The sequence below is a fragment of the Jaculus jaculus genome, chromosome 10 (assembly GCF_020740685.1).
Source record: "Jaculus jaculus isolate mJacJac1 chromosome 10, mJacJac1.mat.Y.cur, whole genome shotgun sequence".
Classification (NCBI taxonomy): Eukaryota; Metazoa; Chordata; class Mammalia; order Rodentia; family Dipodidae; genus Jaculus; species Jaculus jaculus.
In genome coordinates this window covers 115,402,769-115,408,768 of record NC_059111.1, presented here as the reverse complement: position 1 = coordinate 115,408,768, position 6,000 = coordinate 115,402,769, and positions in this window count along the sequence as shown.

Genomic DNA, 6,000 nt, shown 5'->3' with positions numbered 1-6,000 from the left:
ACACTCCACTCCTGGTAGCAAATTTCTATTTTTGTCAGTTTCATGTTGCTGGGATGAACATCCAAACCAGGCATAGTTCAGGGGAGGCAGGGGCTTATGTAAAGCTTATAGATCCAGGGGAAGTTCCATCAGTGTCAGAAGAAGCTGCTTCCATACATCCAATCAGAGAGAAAAATCATCACCAGCCAGCAAACACCAAAGGAATTAAACACCAACTTGGCAGCAACCAGTAGGAAGACCCAGGAAGAGCTGAGACTTCTCTTCATTCCTTTGGCCTGAAAAATCAAAGCTTCCCCCAAACATACCTTAGGGTTGGACCCCAGGATCCAATCCCAATGACACCTCCTCCAATCAGGCAGCGAATTCACGATGTAGTATCAGGGTGGCCTTGAACTCACAGCAATCCTCCTACCTCTGTCTCCTGAGTGCTAGGAATAAAGTGTGTGCCATCACACCTGGCTTAGGTTTTCTTTTTTATTTAATTTAATTTTTATTTGCAAGGAGAGAGAGGTAGGGTGTCACTCTAGCTCAGGCTGACCTGGAATTCACTATATAGTCTCAGGACGGCCTTGAACTCTCAGTGATCCTCCTGCCTCTACTTCCCGAGTGTTGGGATTGAAGGCATGAACCACCATGCCTGGCCCATATTCTCTTTTCAAATAAGTAATGATATTTATTTGTGAGATTTTTGTTCCCTTATTTTGTTTTTCTGAGGCAGAGGCTTACTTTATAATCTAAGCTAGCCTGAAGGCCAGGCTGGACTCAATTATCTCCTAAGTGGTGGGATTAGTCTCTTTGAGGCACCATACCAGGCAAGCCAGCAAGCCAGTCTCTGTTAATTCTGTTTCCCATCAGCTCTTCAGTCTATTGCTGACTTCTCAGGGTGGGTTGAAAGTTTTGAAATCTAGACTCCTATTCCCTGTGAAGGAACCGTGGCTTTTAGGAAGATTCTGGGTTCCTTGGATAAAATGACAAGAGTTCAGATAAGGACAGTGAGATCAAAGCAGAGCAAAAAATAGTCAGCATGCCGTGCTCCAGCAAGGACAGCGAAGAAAGCATGAGTGATTTAGATGTCACCTGTCATTCCAGAGCACTCCATGGTATCCCGGCTCACATGGGGCTCTGAAATACAGGCACTTCTTGTGAGGTGACATAAAAATAGAATGCGATCACTTGAAATCAAAATCTGTAAAGACCTGGGTTGTATTTTAGAGTTCTACCATGTTAATTCTATGAAACTCAAGTGTAAAATCAAATGTAATGAGTCTGAGTGGTGCTCTAGTTACTAGAATAGGATTGTAGTTGCTAAACAGTAAATTTATTCTTCAATTACAGAGCACCTTTATCAAAGTATCAAACACCTAGAGTCCCAGTGGGAAAGGAGCTGAGTTGCTCCTACTTTATAGGAAATTTATGATATTTATGAACAGATAAGAAGAAAAACTAAAGAGGGGTTGGGGAAATGGCACAGTGGTTAAAGGCACTTGCTTGCAAAGCCTGCTGGCCCAGGTTCAAATCCCCAGTACCCACATAAGTCTAGTGTGTTTGCAGTGGCAAGAGGCTCTTGTGCACCCATTATTTCTCTTTTTCTCCTTACAAAAGATGATGACATCAAAATAAAAGAGAGACTGATTGAGATGGGGAGGGGATATGATTGAGAATGGAGTTTCAAAGGGGAAAGTGGGGTGGAGGGTATTACCATGGGATATTTTTTATAATCATGGAAGTTGTTAATAAAAATTTGAACAAAGGGCTGGAGAGACGGCTTAGCGGTTAAACGCTTGCCTGTGAAGCCTAAGGACCCCGGTTCGAGGCTCAGTTCCCCAGGTCCCACGTTAGCCAGATGCACAAGAGGGCGCACGCGTCTGGAGTTCGTTTGCAGAGGCTGGAAGCCCTGGCACGCCATTCTCTCTCTCTCCCTCTATCTGTCCTTCTCTCTGTGTCTGTCACTCTCAAATAAATAAATAAATAAAAATTAAAAAAAAAATTTGAACAAAAAAATTTTTTTAAGACACTGGCTTAAGTGACAAAGCAGAGAAGTGGGGTGGGGAGTCCTGAGCACTCTCAGAGGACCCCAGAAAAGTGTTCACTCTAACTTCAAGAATGAAACTCTGGAATCCTGGTGTGGTGGTTCAAATGTGTTTGTGATCAGGCGTCATACTTAATCCCCCACCGGAGCTTTGCTGGAAGCGGTGTGCTGCTGGGAGGGAGCCTCGGGGTGTCACAGCCGTCCTGGCTTGCTGCCTCAGCTCAGGGTCTACTTCCTCCCTGCTGCTGTGGAGCTGTGAAGCGCAGCTGTCTGACCTGCTCACACTCTCCCCTTCAAGATATAGCTTCCCTTGAAACAGTACAGGAAATTTACCTTTTCCTTCCGTAAACTGTTTCTGCTCAGGTGTTTTGTCCCAGCAATGAGACAATAACTCATATACCAGGTAAAAAAAACTCATCTGCACATTTGAATGAAAGAGTGTCATTGAAAAATTAGGTAAGGGGGCAGGGTGTGGTGGGGCACGCCTTTGATCCCAGCATTCAGGAGGGAGAGGTAGGAGGATTGCTGTGAGTTCGAGGCCACCCTGAGACTACATAGGGAATTCCAGATCAGCCTGAACTAGAGTGAGACCCTATCTTAAAAAACCAAAAATAATTAGGTAAGGGGGTTTGGTGTGGTGACCCACTCCTTTAATCCCAGCACTGGAGAGGATGAGGTAGGAGAAACGCTGAGTTTGAGGCCAGCCTGGGACTACAGAGTGAGTACCAGGTCAGCTGGGGCTAGAGTGAGACTCTGTCTGGGGGGAAAAAATTAGAGCCAGGCGTGGTGGTGCACACCTTTAATCCCAGCACTTGGGAGGCAGAGGTAGGAGATCACCATGAGTTTGAGGCCACCCTGAGACTACATAATGAATTTCAGGTCAGCCTGAGCTATAGTGAGACCCTACTTAAAAAAAAAAAAAAAAAGATGGCTTAGTGGTTACAGCATTTACCTGTGAAGCCTAAGGACACAGGTTCAACTCCCCAGGACCCACTTAAACCAGATACACAAGGCGGCACATGTGTCTGGAGTTCATTTGCAGTGGCTAGAAGCCCTTGGCATGCTCATCCTTTCTCTCTCAAAATAAGTAAAAATAAAATAAAAACAAAATTTTAAAAAACCAGGTAAGGGAAGGCCAGGCATGGTAGCTCATACTTTTTTTTTTTTAACTTTTATTAACATTTTCCATGATTATAAAATATATCCCATGGTAATTCCCTCCCTCCCCACCCCCACACTTTCCCGTTTGAAATTCCATTCTCAATCATATTACCTCCCCATTACAATCATTGTAATTACATATATACAATATCAACCTATTAAGTATCCTCCTCCCTTCCTTTCTCCACCCTTTATGTCTCCTTTTCAACTTACTGGCCTCTGCTACTAAGTATTTTCATTCTCACACAGAAGCCCAGTCATCTGTAGCTAGGATCCCCATATGAGAGAGAACATGTGGCGCTTGGCTTTCTGGGCCTGGGTTACCTGACTTAGTATAATACTTTCCAGGTCCATCCATTTTTCTGCAAATTTCATAACTTCATTTTTCTTTACCGCTGAGTAGAACTCCATTGTATAAATGTACCACATCTTCATTATCCACTCATCTGTTGAGGGACATCTAGGCTGGTTCCATTTCCCAGCTATTATAAATTGAGCAGCAATAAACATGGTTGAGCATGTACTTCTAAGGAAATGAGATGAGTCCTTTGGATATATGCCTAGGAGTGCTATAGCTGGGTCATATGGTAGATCAATCTCTAGCTGCTTTAGGAACCTCCACACTGTTTTCCACAATGGCTGGACCAGATTGCATTCCCACCAGCAGTGCAGAAGGGTTCCTTTTTTTCCACATCCCCGCCAACATTTATGATCATTTGTTTTCATGATGGTGGCCAATCTGACAGGAGTGAGATGGAATCTCAATGTAGTTTTAATCTGCATTTCCCTGATGACTAGTGACGTAGAACATTTTTTTAGGTGCTTATATGCCATTCGTATTTCTTCCTTTGAGAACTCTCTATTTAGCTCCTTAGCCCATTTTTTGATTGGCTTGTTTGATTCCTTATTGGTTAACTTTTTGAGTTCTTTGTATATCCTAGATATTAATCCTCTATCAGATATATAGCTGGCGAAGATTTTTTCCCATTCTGTAGGTTGCCTCTTTGCTTTTTTCACTGTGTCCTTTGCGGTGCAAAATCTTTGTAATTTCATTAGGTCCCAGTGGTTAATCTGTGGTTTTATTGCCTGAGCAATTGGGGTTGTATTCAGAAAGTCTTTGCCAAGACCAATATGTTGAAGGGTTTCCCCTACTTTTTCCTCTAGCAGTTTCAAAGTTTCCGGTCTGATGTTAAGGTCTTTAATCCATTTGGACTTAATTCTTGTGCATGGCGAGAGAGAAGAATCTATTTTCATCCTTCTGCAGATATTTATCCAGTTTTCAAAACACCATTTGCTGAAGAGGCTGTCTCTTCTCCAATGAGTATTTTTGGCATTTTTATCGAATATCAGGTGGCTATAGCTACTTGGGCTTACATCTGGGTCCTCTATTCTGTTCCACTGATCTACATGTCTGTTTTTGTGCCAGTACCATGCTGTTTTTGTTACTATGGCTCTGTAGTGTAGGTTAAAATCAGGTATGGTGATACCACCAGCCTCTTTTTTGTTGCTCAGTATTATTTTAGATATTCGAGGTTTTTTGTGATTCCAAATGAATTTTTGGATTGTTTTTTCTATTTCCATGAAGAAAGCCTTTGGAATTTTGATAGGGATTGCATTAAATGTGTAGATTGGGTAGCTCATACTTTTAATCCCAGTACTTGGGAGACTGAGGTAGTAGGATCACAGTGAGTTTGAGGCAAGTCTGGGATATAGAATGATTTCCAGGTCAGCTTGGGCTAGAGTGAGAGCTTGCCTCAAAAACAACAAAAAAATTAGGTTAAGAGCTGGGTGGAGTGGCACATGCCTTTAATCCTAGCACTTGGGAGGCAGAGACAGGAGGAGCTCCATGAGTTCAAGGCCACCTTGAGACTATATAGTGAATACCAGGTCAGCCTGGGCTAGAGGGAGAACCTATCTCAATCCCTCCCCCCCAAAAAAATTAGGTTAAAGGTTTAGGAGCTGGTTTAGTAGGTAAATTGCTTGTCACACAGCATGAGGACCTAAGCTTTGACCCCCAGGGCCCATGTACAAGCTGGACCTGGCAGTGCATGACTATTCTAAGCACCATAGCCCAGGCCGTCCTTGAACTCATGGTGATCTTCCTACCTCAGCCTCCCCAGTGTTGGGATTAAAGGCATGAGCCACTATACCCAGTTTATGTTTTTATTTATTTTATTTTAATTTTTTTGTTTATTTTTATTTATTTGAGAGTGACAGAGAGAAATAGGCGGCGGGGGGGCAGGTGTTGAGAGACAGGGAGAGAGAGAATGGGCGCGCCAGGGCCTCCAGCCACTGCAAATGAACTCCAGATGCGTGCTCCCCCTTGTGCCTCTGGCTACCGTGGGTCCTGGGGAATCGAGCCTCAAACCAGGGTCCTTAGGCTTCACAGGCAAGCGCTTAACTGCTAAGCCATCTCTCCAGCCCTTATGTTTTTATTTTTATGACCTTAGCGTGTGTGAGCACAGCACACGTGTGGATGTCAGGGGACAACCGTGGGTGTCAGTCGCCTTCTCCCTTGTTTGAGCGTCTCTTGCTAACTTCTGAGTACGCCAGGACGGCTGCTCTTTGCACTTCTGGGACACCTTTCTCCTCCTGTCTGGCCGGGTCACTGGGACTGCAGACTTGCTACGACACGCAGCTCTAGCTCGCTGGGCTCTGTCGACCTGAACTCGAATCATCATGCTTGTGCAAGGGCTGTTCACTCACTCATTCATCATCCCAGGCCTGTGCAAGGGCTGTTCACTCACTCAGTCATCTCCCCGGACTTGTGCAAGGGCTGTTCACTCACTCAGCCATCTCCCCGGGCCTGG